The sequence below is a fragment of the Durio zibethinus genome, chromosome 12, assembly GCF_047325235.1.
Source record: "Durio zibethinus cultivar Kanyao isolate XHJ-2024 chromosome 12, ASM4732523v1, whole genome shotgun sequence".
Lineage (NCBI taxonomy): Eukaryota > Viridiplantae > Streptophyta > Magnoliopsida > Malvales > Malvaceae > Durio > Durio zibethinus.
This window is the reverse complement of record NC_143173.1, coordinates 8372023-8385138: the sequence shown is the minus strand read 5'-3', so window position 1 is coordinate 8385138 and position 13116 is coordinate 8372023. Positions and strand designations below refer to the sequence as shown.

General features: G+C 30.8%; 1 pseudogene; it reads right to left on the bottom strand.

Moving 5' to 3' along the window:
* Nucleotides 1-5829: 5829 nt before the first annotated feature.
* On the bottom strand, nt 5830-7373 carry LOC111297299 (ABC transporter F family member 1 pseudogene; annotated as a pseudogene).
* Between the last annotated feature and the right edge of the window lie 5743 nt (nt 7374-13116).

Sequence of the window (13116 nt, the reverse complement as noted above, 5' to 3'; positions counted from 1 at the left end):
GGGTATAGAGGTATGGAGTTTTGGTGCTACAGTATGATGCTGGAGAGAACATGAGGTAAACTGTGCTGCCAAGGTTTCTTCTTTTTTTGTGTTTTGCTTTTGGTTTGATAATTACTTCTGTATCGCTTCTATGTTGACTTTTTTCCTTCTTGATGTCCTATGTTTTGCATCTGTGTATGAATTCCAATTGTCCGACCTATAGTTTGGCAAAGTTTTTAACTGAAGGTGACCCACAAATGTGGAAGCAACGATGGACTGGTTTGGCGGTTAGGGTTTTAGATTGGTAAGGGGGCCCCAAATCAAAAACATAGCCAAGTGATTCCCAACACCAAAAGAAATGATGCCACCAAAAAGGGAGAAGCTTGGAAGTTTTTATCAATAAAACCGACAGAGAATAGGGGTGATCACTGACGACGAAGGGAGGTTCTGACAGCAGCGGAGCTTGGCTTCGGGTTTAGATTTAGGAAACCACTGAAACAAAAGGTTGTCTTGGGATTTCTGGTTGCTGGTTCCTAAAAGGCTAGAGGAGAAGGAAGAGCTTCAGTGAAGAAAAGAGGGAAAGAAAATCGTAGAGGAGTTTTTTTGGTGTTGGCTACGATGGTGTTTGGCTGTGGAAGCGAGAATCGAACGCTGGGTTTTGGATTAGTGTGGGTGTTCTTGAAAAATCTGGAAAGCTTTAGAGAGAAGAAGAATTAGAAAGCACAAGAGAAAAGGCTGCTGAAAATCGGCTCTACCGTGAAGAAAAGAGGATCCATATGAAAGCCATTCCCGACTTGTTTAACCCGACATTCATTTGGTAAATTTTTATTTATGACTTTATTCTTTATCATTTTATATTTTAAGTTTTATATTTTATTTTATTTTTAGTTTTAGTTTTTTATTATTCATTTTATTATTTCATTGAGTAATCTGTTATTTATTAAATATTTTGTAAAAATTCTTTCTATTATTTTTTTTTGGAAAATAATAAAAAATAAATAAAATCTTTTCAAATAAATTTATGAATCTTATCAAATTATTGAAGAATTTTCATAGATTTAAATTTTATGGAATTTGCCAAATTATTAGAAAATTTCATAAATAAATTTCAAAAAATAAAAAATAATTTTTACCCATCAAACTATTAGATGATTGTTTCTTAAATTAAGTCTTACTAAACTATTAGAAGATTTAATGAACTTTCTCAAAAGAATAAAATCTTTATAAATATTTTCAAATAAAATCTCACCAAACTATTAGGAGATTTATCTCAAAGTAAGTCCTACCAAACTATTGAAAGACTTTACTAATTTTTTTGAATAAAATACTATAATAAATTCGATGAATGAGGTTCTTTAGGGTAGTCTTTATGAATACTCATAAGGTGAGAGAATTATCTTAAATTGTTACCAAACATTGGGGTAATTTTAAGACTAATTTTCAATATTAAATATTTTGGTAAATGGCAAACATGTTTAAGGCTTGGATAATTTAAAATCAAACTAGTACCATCTTTTGACGGGCGTTATGTGGGTGTTATAACTTTTTTCACACATAATCGTACTATTGAACTTAAAATCTGATTTTGTGGATCAGAATTTACTATTTAAAGATACCTAAGTCAATCTTGGGACTTTTATTTAAATAAGACAAATTCAATCAGGTGGCTAATCACACTTTAACAAAAAGATTAGTGACAACTCCTTTTAATCTATGTCTAGCGATAGGTCCATGGATCTATATGTTATGACAATTTGGTGACTCTACTGGGGACATCGAAAGTCGGGCCAATAAATGATTTTTATTATCTAAGCCTTAATAAATTTGTGTTTGTTTTCTTTCTCTTATGTTTCTTTCTTTTCATTGCTTATATTCTATTTAGTTATTCATTTATATATATTTATCATTCATTTGCATGTGCATAACATAAACTCTCCACCTGAGCTCTACCCTCGAAGGGAGTAAAGTACTTATGCCCTCGTGAGATTTCATATCTCCACATAGGCCTGTGAAACACTCCCGCTCCAATTAAACCCCTTTCCCTTGTAGCCTATGATAGGCAATGATCGGGCTGCCTTACTAGCTGTAATGGACAATGATGTAAAAAATAATTTAAGAATCTTTTAGAAGTAATCCAAACCGCATATAGTTAACTTTAAGAGCTTAACCATAGGTAGAGCCATGTCCTTCCACCCTTTATAGTTAACCTAAAATCTACGGTCATGCTATTAGTTTACTTGCTTTGTAATGTTTATTTTGTTAAAATGACTAACTAATTTTCTTTCTTGTTTATTTCTTTTCTTTTTATGCATATTCATAAACATACATGCATTGCATTACATTCATTCATGACTATTTATTCATCATGTCAAATCATGTCAAGATCATTTATTTTAGATTATGGTACTAAGGTACAAGAAGAGCTCAACATCCATACAACACCTAAGGTAAAGCAAAAAAAATGGAGTAAGATAATGCTAGCCGTGTTGAGAAATTAAAAAAGGCCCAAGAAAAGCTTAAATAAGAGTTGAGCAAAATTTTAGAAAAACTAAGTAAGTTGAACAAAGGGAAGACTTGGGACAATCAAGAGAGAGCTCATATTAATCCTATCCCCATAACTTATACTGAGTCATTTCTAGAATTGGTCAAGGATGACCTAGTATCCCTAATCTTTTTGAAACCATTGAAACCACCATATCCTAAATGGTACAATGTTAATGCCACATGTGACTACCATAATGGGAATATGGGTCACTCCATAGAAACCTACCATATTTTCAAGCATAAGGTATAAATTTTGATTTGAGCAGGCTTGATGAACTTCAATGAATCAGGGGTGCTGAATATCCATAAAGGCCCATTTGCCTAATCACCTAAGGGCATGATTTTGGGAAGGCTGATTGAAATTGATTATCATCTTAGGATTTTTTAAAAATATAGATCTCTTTTATGTACTTGAATTTTATTTTATTTTTCATCATTTTAATAAAGTGATAGATTTGATGCATTTTCATGACATTCTTCTTTTATGTAAATCACCATTATCTATTTTTACCTTATTATACCTTTTGGCCATATCCATTCTTTGATTCTTAATAATGAATGTTTAGACAGTCATAATGATAATTCAAAATTCAATTTTAAAAACATCATTCATGATGATCTGATTAATAGATGAAGATTATTGATTCATTAGGACTGTTGAATAAAAGAAGATAAATCGAGTGAAGAGTTTTGAAAGTGATGTAACACATGATATTTACAATTGTTCATTCACAAGTTTGCTCTTAGTCAATGAATGTCCTTCATTAAGAGTACTAATGTTCGAGATGAGAAACTAGAATCTTTCTTTTATCCTTAAAAAAAAGAGTAAAATTATTCTTTGCTACCCCATTTGAGTTTATTAAAAATTTCTTTTGAGGAACCTTAACCAAAGATCACCCCCACATTGGGGGTAAAATCGAGAAGTGCATTTATCTTTAATAATTTCAAGGGTAAAACCCTTTTGTGCTCAAGTTTTTCTTGAAAAATAAAAAAAAAAAAAGGAAGAAAAATGAAAGAAAAAACTGATGGGGTAAAATACCAGTATGCCCCATAGAGAAAAAATGATTCTTGGTTTGATAACCCTTTAAATACAATTTGGGCATGTTTTATCTATTTCTTTGGCAACCCCTCACCTTAGCCTATGTTACATTCCTTAAAAGTCTATTTTGATCGAATATGAGTACTTAAATTAAAGAATCATGAATTGAATTAAAGTAGATTCGCCATTGGATTATTCGAGAATTTGAACAAAATGTCATTGATGGGCAAAAAGATTGAGAAAAAGGTGTATGAAAAAAAAAGAGAAAAAATTAAAAAAAAAACAAAAAAAGAGAAAAATGGAGACTTAAACTAAAAACTCGAAAGGGTGATTTAAGTAAAAATGAAAACTTAAAAAAAATAACTTCATATGAAGGTCCTAAAAATGAGGATAATGAATAGCTCGAAGACCAAAAACATTGATGTAATATGTTTTTGAACGAAAATTTTGAGTTTTGAAATTATCTGAACAATCATTATTTAGGGATGTTGATATCCCCTTTGAATAGTTAAAGTATTTTGCCTTTGCTCACCTTTGACTTGTTATTAACCATATTTCTCTTCAAAAATAAAAGTCAATTTTTCTTATCCTGTGCCAAATATACATCCCCTGAATGAATCAAGGAAGCGTATCATGTCTGTCACCAATTTAAATGATGGTAAATAAATGAATGACAATGTTCATAAAGAGGTTTCTATTCTTTTGAAAGAAATCCAAGATAAGATAAGTGAAAGAAGCCTGAGAAAATGCTTGTAAAAAGGGCAAACAAAGTGACCTAGTAATGAATTTAGTGATAGATTGATTAAAATGACCAGTGAATTATAACCAGAGGAAGAGAATAACATGGATCAGTTGGCAGAACTTGTTATGAGATTATTTATACTGAGAAGCTAAAAAGGAATGATGGAGTCTTAAGAACCTTGTTACCATAATTGAGATTTCATGACATTGATTTAATGACATTTGCATTACAAACATTGTGTTTACATTATATCTACATTTGTATCCTAGATAGGACATGCATTTGCATTATTGCATCATCATTTATCACTCATTTTCGATCTCGGCTCAATCCAAATAATTTTTAAGACTTGTGATTTTGTCACAATTATTCGATCTTGTCTCAATCCAGATCATTTTTTTTATTTATGATTTTATCTCTGTCATCTGATCTTGGTTTAATCTAGATCATTTTTTTAACTTGTGACTTAATTTCGATCATCTGATCTTGGCTTAGTCTAGATCATTTTTTTTTACTTGTGGCTTAGTCTCGATCATTAGATCTTGGCTCAATTCAGATCATTTTTCTGACTCGTGATTTAATCCTGATCACCTGTTTTGATTTCGACTCAGTCTAGATCATTTTATTTTTTTGACTTACAATTCAATCTTGGTCACTCATTTTGATCTTAGCTCGGTTCAGATTATTTTTTTGACCTGTGCAAAACTTGAATTCTTGTGAATCTTTCATTCTTGTGAATCTCAAACTCATTGCGAACTTGAAATCTTTGCGAATCTAGAACTTCTGCTAAAATTGAAATCATGCAAATCTTTCTTTCTTATGAATCTAAAAGTCCTTGAGAACTTGAAATCTTTGTGAATCTAGAACTTTTATGAAACTTGAAATCTTGCGAATCTTCCATTCTTGCAAATCTTAATTTTTTTTTTTATTTTGTTAAACTTGGAATATTGGAATCTTTCAACTTCTGTTATGGAACTTTACAAATTTTTGAATGTCCAAATTGTGAATCTTTAGATTTAGAGATGAAAATTTAAAATATATTTTTTTAACATGCGATTCAATCTCGGTCACTCATTTTGATCTCAATTCAATCTAGATCATTTTATTTTTTTAACTCATGGTTCAATCTCGGTCACCCGTTTTAATCTTGGTCAGTGCATATCATTTTATTTCTTATTTTGCAATTCAGTCTCTATCATTTTCCTATTTTGGTATACTTCGATCACTTTTTAAATATTAGCTTTTGGACCTGAACAAAATGGATATCTTTTATCTTTGCATAATATATGTTTCATAAAAAATACATAAAGAGGGGTAACTGTAGACATCTTATTTTATTTGAGAATTTTTTCAGAATTAAAATTTGATTAAAATGATGTTGAGAGATTTTTGAGATTTAATTTCAAAATCAACTGGTATTAAAAATGATAAAAAATTTTTTTAAAATTTAATTTCAAAATCAATTTTTATTAAAATAAAAATTAAACAAAATCATAGATTTAAAAAAAATTTGATAAAGTATGAATTCACGAGATCCAAAGGGGGGAAAAGATCCTAAGTGCCCCCTAGCCAGCTGAAACCTCTCTCCTCGTCACAACTTATGACAGCCTCCAATGCACGCATGTCAGAAGTTCAATCTCCCTGGTGAGATGATAGATATCCATTTGCTGTGGAATTGTCAATCTCCCCCATGAAATGATAGATATCCATGTGGAATTGGAAATTCATGCAAACCTATTGCAGCAACTAGCGTAGATTTCCCGCAACCATCTAATCCAAGCAAGCCATAGTGTCTGCCATAATTAAGCTTCCATACTGAATCAGCAACGAGATCATGTCCACGAAAAGTCATTGATAAGGACACTATATGAATATCTCTCGAAAGAGGGTACGAGCAGAGAACGCTAGTACGGGTCTGACAAAAAATTAGGAATGCACTAACTCCATCGAAACCCCTGTCCACTCCATTCTCTGTGGCCGCCCCATTGGAAGATGCAGCAGCCACAGTCGTCTTCACTCCTCTTTTCGTGACGGAAGCAGCTTTCTTCTGCACTGCTTTTTTCTTGCTCGTGTCCAACACCATCTTCAATTCTAAGGGAAGATTGAAGAAATTAAAAATGGATCTAGGGTGTAGAGGTACGGATTTTGGTGCTACAGTATGATACTGGAGAGAACACGGGGTAAACTATGTTCTGCATTTGTGTATGAATTCCAATTGTTCAAGCTATACTTTGGCAAAGTTTCTAACTGATGGTGACCCACGAATGTGGAAGCAATGGTGGACTGGTTTGGTGGTTAAGGTTTTAGATTGGTAAGGGGGGGCCTCGAATCAAAAGCATAGCCAAGTGATTCCCAACACCAACATAAACGGTGCCACCAAAAAGAGAAAAGCTTGAAAGTTCTTATCAGTAAAGCCAACGGAGACTAAGGGTGATCACCAGCGATTAAAAGTGGTTCTGATAGCAGCGAAGCTTGGCTTCAGGTTTAGATTTAGGAAACCATTGAAACAAAAGGTTGTCTTGGGATTTCTGGTTGCTGGTTCCCAAAAGGCTAGAGGAAAAGGAAGAGCTTTAGTGAAGAAAAGAGGGAAAGAAAATCGCAGAGGAGTTTTTTTGGTGTTGGCTAAGACGGTGTTCGGCTGTAGAAGCGAGAATGGAATGCTGGGTTTTGGATTAGTTTGGGTGTTCTTGAAAAATCTATAAAGCTTTAGAGAGAAGAAGAATTAGAAAGCACAAGAGAAAAGGCTGCTTATCGGCTCAACCGTGAAGAATGAAGGATCCGCATGAAAGCTATACCCGACCCGTTTACCCGACGTTCATTTGGCAAATTTTTATTTATGACTTTATTCTTTACCATTTTATATTTTAAGTTTTATATTTTATTTTATTTTATTTTTAGTTTTTTATTATTCATTTTATTATTTCATTGAGTAATCTATTATTTATTAAATATTTTGTAAGTTTCTTTCTATTATTTCATTTTCTGAAAACAATAAAAATATAACAAAAAAAGTATTTTCAAATAAATTCATGAATCTTACCAAACTATTGAAGAATTTTTACGAATTTAAATTTTATGGAATCTGACATATTATTAAGAAATTTCATAAATAAATTTCAAAAAATAAAAAATAATTTTTATCCTCTAAACTATTAGAGAATTGTTTCTTAAATTAAGTCTTATTAAACTATTGAAAGATTTAATAAACTTTCTCAAAAGAATAAAATCTTTGTAAGTATTTTCAAATAAAATTTCATGAAACTATTGGGAGATCTGTCTTAAAGTAAGTTATACCAGACTATTGAGAGACTTTATTAATTTTTTTGAATAAAATACTATAATAAATCTGATGAAAAAGCCTTTTTAAGTTGTGACACTAATCTCTATGAATACTCTTAAGATAAGAGAATTATCTTAAATTACTACCAAACTATTGGGGTAATTTTAAGATTAATTTTCAATAATAAATATTTTGGTAAATGACAAGTATGTTTAAGACTTGGATAATTTGAAATCAAACTGGTACCATCTTTTGATGAGTATTGTGGGGGTACTATAACTTTCCTCACACATAACCATACTTTCGAACTTAAAATCTAGTTTCATGGATTGAAATCTACTATTTAAAGATATCTAAGTCAATCTTGAAACTCCTATTTAAATAAGATAGATTCAATTAAGTGATCAATCACACCTAAACATAAAAGATTGGTGGTGACTTTTTTTAATTTATGTCTAGCAATAGGTACACAGATATTTATGTTATGACATCATTTTTTTCTTTTTTCATTTTTTTCTTTATTACCTATAGGCATTCCTATTGAATTTCATATAAATCCCTAAAACATAAGACCTTATTGCCCTCATTGTCATTTAATCATACCCTAAGCTGCCCCAATTCAATATATGATTCTTTAATTTTAGAATTCATGTTTAATCAAAATGAACTTTTAAAGCACATAATTTAGGCTATGGTGAAGGGTTATAAAAAAAAGATAACATAGGCCAAAAAATGTGTTTAAAAGAATGTAAACCCAAAGGATCATTTTTCATTATTTAAAGCACCTTGGAATTTTGCCCCATTCTTTATCAAATGCCTTCATATTTTCTTTCTTTTTCATTTTTCCTTTCATCTCACCTTTTCTTTTCAATTTTTCTTTTCAAGAAAGAAGATTGACGCACAAGAGATTTTTTTCCTTCTTTTTCTTATTTTTTCATTTTTCCCTAGTAATCATTTGTGACTCACTTTTCTTTTTTTTGCAAATAGATTTTTTCTTAACTTTGCTCGTCAATATAGAAGGTTATTTTTGGTGGGTTTCTTTCAAAGAAATTATAATAGGCTAAAAAAGGGTAATAATTGGATAGTTTTACTTATTATGAAAGGTAAAAGAAAAGATGATAATTTCTCATTTCAAGCATGAATACTTTTTTGGAAAACTTATATCCAATGAAAGCAAGCTTTTGGATATAAGGGATCACGTTCTTTTAAAATGGCTTTATTCCTACTTTTCAGCATGTCAACTTTAATTCACTTTAATAGATTAGGATTCCAAATAATCAATCTCATTAGTATGAATGAAATTTCCAAGATTGAACCCCAAATTATTGTTATAATTATTTGAACATTCATAACTTGGAATGTGAAAATTAGTGAAATATGAGGGGATATATATAAAAGTAGGGATAAAAATAAGAATATGTAATGGAATGCATTTATCATTTTATTGAAATGTGAGGTAAATACAAGATAAAAACATAAAAAACTGCCCTATAGTTCATTGCTTCTAAAAAAAAAAACTTTAAAAACATCTCTTCAAAATCATGCCCCTGTATCATTAAGCAAAGAAACTTCAATAACACTAGGTCCTTCTTTATTGCCAAACTTGATCAACCTTTTATTAATGAGACCTTGTACTTATGTTCAATGTAGCACAATTCTCTATTAAATGACCTGTGATCCATAATGGTAGTCACATTGTGCATTAGCGTCACACCATTTTAGGTAGGGTGGTTTCATTAGCTCAACACAAACAAGGACCACCAAATGATTCTCCACTAGATGTGGTAGCAAATCTGTGTATGTCATAGGATGGGATCAAAGGAGGCCTTCTCTTTATTATTTCATGAACCCCTCAAATTACTTATCTGATGATGAGGTTTTGAGGTAAACTTTATAATAGATGCGGTGGTGGGATTGTATGTATGAGTTAATGGAAAAGTATATAGATAAGCAGATAGTAGTATAGGTTGATAAAGGCAAGGTGCTACATTATTTACGAACGGATAATGGATTGGATACATTGATGGAAGGTATTGGGGAAAACCTCTAAATTATTGATTATCATAGCTTATAGCTTAAGCATCATTCTTCTTCTTTTTCAATGTTTCACTTTTTTTCATGCTAGTTGACTCTCTTCCTCCTAGCTTGCCATTTTTTATGGTATTTTCAATTATCTCACCAAAGATTACCATGTCAGCAAAGTTATTGGTAGCATTTCTTATCATTTTCTCTCAGTAAAAAGCTTTAAGGGTATTAACAAACAAGACGATGGTTTCCTTTTTAGTAAGAGACGGTTGAACCTGAGTAGTCATATTTTTCCACCTCTGGACATGTTCTTTGAAAGATTCTATGGCCTTCTTCTCCATGTTTTACAAAGAAAAGAGGTCTGAAGCCAAGTCTACGATGTGTCGATATTGGTTGATGAATGCCCTTACCAATTCTTTCCATGAAGTAATGTGAGTTTTGTTTAATTGGATGTACCATCTAACCATAGAACTAATAAGGTTATCTTAGAATATGTTCATCAACAATTTCTTGTCACTTGTATAAATGGCCATCTTTGGATGGAATATAGTGACATGAATCACTGGACACTTAGTACTATCATATTTTTCAAATTATGAGGCTTTGAACTTTGGTGGGATAATTACATCAAGAACCAAACAAAGTCTAGTCACATCCATGGAGTCATAAAAGTCAATTCCCTCTATGGCTTGTAACCTCTCTTCAAGTAGAGTCATTTTTTGTTTTGACTATGAACCTTTTAAAGACTCGACTACCTTTAGTTTTAGTTTCTTTTTCCCTTTTGGATCATCTAAGTTAGGGACTTAGATTCATTTCACTATTTTTTTTTATAAAGACAGGGTTACCATAACTCCGAAAGTGCCCTTGAATTAATACGGAAGGCATTTTAGGGTAGGTATATCTTGCCAAAAATAAGAATTGCTATGAAAGAATGTCTTGGGTAGACTAGGCCTAATATAGGGCATATTCAAGAAGGTGCAAAGGATCGACAACATCTTGTAATGGATGATCTTGTGGACTAGGTGAATCTTTTTTTTATAGTTTTACCTTTATTCATCTTGTTTAGCATCTCTAGTATCTTGTTAAGTTCCCATTTTCGCTTTTCTTAGGCCTTCTCCATTTTTTCAAAGTGACTTGCATTCTCTTGCTCCATTCTTCTGACTTGAGCTCGGGTATTATTTTAATGATGAAGGGGTTGAATCAAATTTTGGTACGATCGAGCTATCATTGAACCTTGTGTGCCACAATTAGCATACACATATTTTTAAGTGTTTTTGCCAAAATTTTCAAGATTAACCTAACTTATTCAAGAATCCTATATTGAAGAATGAATGAATGCATTGAATGCTTAACCTAATAAATTATGATACATAAACACATGAATGTATGCACAATAATGTATGAATGGATAAATGAATGCATGTACTATTGTTTGTCATATTATGATGCATGGATGAATGCATATGTTAACAACTTAACAATAAACAAGAGATTAAATAAAATTTTTCATAAAATTGATATAAATGAAGCTGAAAAAGTTCACTCATATATCTTAACTAGGGTTAAATTATAATAATGGGTAGACATGGCTTTAACCTAAGGTTGGCTTCTTGTGTTTTTCTACATGTGGTTTGGGTTCACAATCTAGAGGTTCTCAAATTGTTCCCTACATTTTTGTCTATCACAGACTAGTAAGGCACTCTAATTTTTTACTATCATAAGCTACAAGCGAAAAGGATTTAATTTGAATAGGAGTATTTTGCTAGTCTATGCGAATATATGAAATCTCATGAAAGCGTAGGTACTTTACTCCCTTTTAAGAGATGGAGCTTGGGTGTAGAGCTTATGTTATGCATGCACATGAATAATAGAGTATTAAAAGCTTGACAAATAAATCAAGAAAAAAATCTTTTTAAGGAAAACATTAGGCTTGGATAACACAAATTCATTTACACGTCTGAATCTCGATATATCCCCAATAGAGTCGTCAAATTGCCATAACATGTAGACCTATTGTTAGACATTGACTTAAGGAGTCACCACCAATCTTTTTTGTATAGGTACAATTGGCCACCTAACTGAATCTATCACATTTTAAGAAGATGTCTCAAGCTTGACTTAGGTATCTTTAAAAGATAGATTCTAGTCTACGAAATCAGAAATAGGTTTGAGAATATGGTTACATGTTAGAAAGGTTATAACACCCTCATAATGCCTATCAAAAGATAGTACTAGTTTGATTTTGTGTTATCCAAGCCTCAAAACATGTGTGTTTTTATCAAATAATTTAATTATTAGAAATTGATCTTAAAATTACTCTAATCATTTGATAGCAATTTAAGACAATTTTCTCACCTCGAGAGTATTCATGGGGACTTGTGTCCTTCTTTATAGAGACTCTATTGTTGGATTCATTAACATATTTTTTCAAGAAATTAATTTGAAATTAATCAATAAAATCGTCTAATTGTTTGGCAAGATTTTATATCGATGTATATCCCCTAATCATTTGGTGGAATTTTTATTTGACAACCTTTTTGATGAAAATTAAAAAAAAATAAAGGTCAATTAATCTTCTAATAGTTTGGTAAGATTTAACTTAAAAGTTTAAATCCTTCAATTGTTTGAAAAGATTGAAAAAAATTTATTTATTTTTTTAAATTTCATAAAGTGCTCCAATTATTTGGTAGGATTTTATATTGATGCATATCCCTTAATCATTTGGTGGAATTTTTACTTGAAAACCTTATTTATGAAAATTAAAAAAAATAAAGGTCATTAAATCTTCCAATAGTATAGTAAGATTTAACTCAAAAGTTTAAATCCTTTAATTGTTTGGAAGAATTAAAAAAAAAATTATTCTTTTAAAAAAAATTCATCAAGTGCTCCAATAGTTTGATAGTATTTAATTCGAAATTTGAATCCTCCAATCGTTTGGTAGAATTGAAAATTTGTTTTCAAAATTCATTATGGAATTCTCCAATCATTTGGTAGAATCCGTAATTTGAGTTTTAAATCCTCCAATCTTTTGGTAGGATTAAAAATTATTTACTATTTTTCTTTTAAAATTTCATTATGAAATTCTTCAATTGTTTGGTAGAAATTATATTTTAAAAATTCCTAAACCATTGAAAAATTCTCTAATCGTTTGGTGAGATTTATGAATTTATTTTGGAATTTTCTCTTTTTTTTTTTAGAAATATCAATTAAAACAAATAAAATTTACATAACTAAAATGAAAATAAATAAATAAATAAATTAAAAAAAAATATAATCACTTATAAAATAAAATAGAACTTAAATAAATAAAATAAACAAAAAAAAGCCAAAAAGGGGCTTGGTTCAACTTAAGTTACGGCTCGGCTATAGAAAGAATAGTTGGCTTACGAGACTTGGATCTTGGCTCAGTTTGTGGCTTGGTTTAGCTTCGGTGAGGCTATTTGAAACAGGTTGCTAGTCCACGGGTCAGATCCTAAAATGGGTAAACACGTTAGTTTTTAAAAAAAT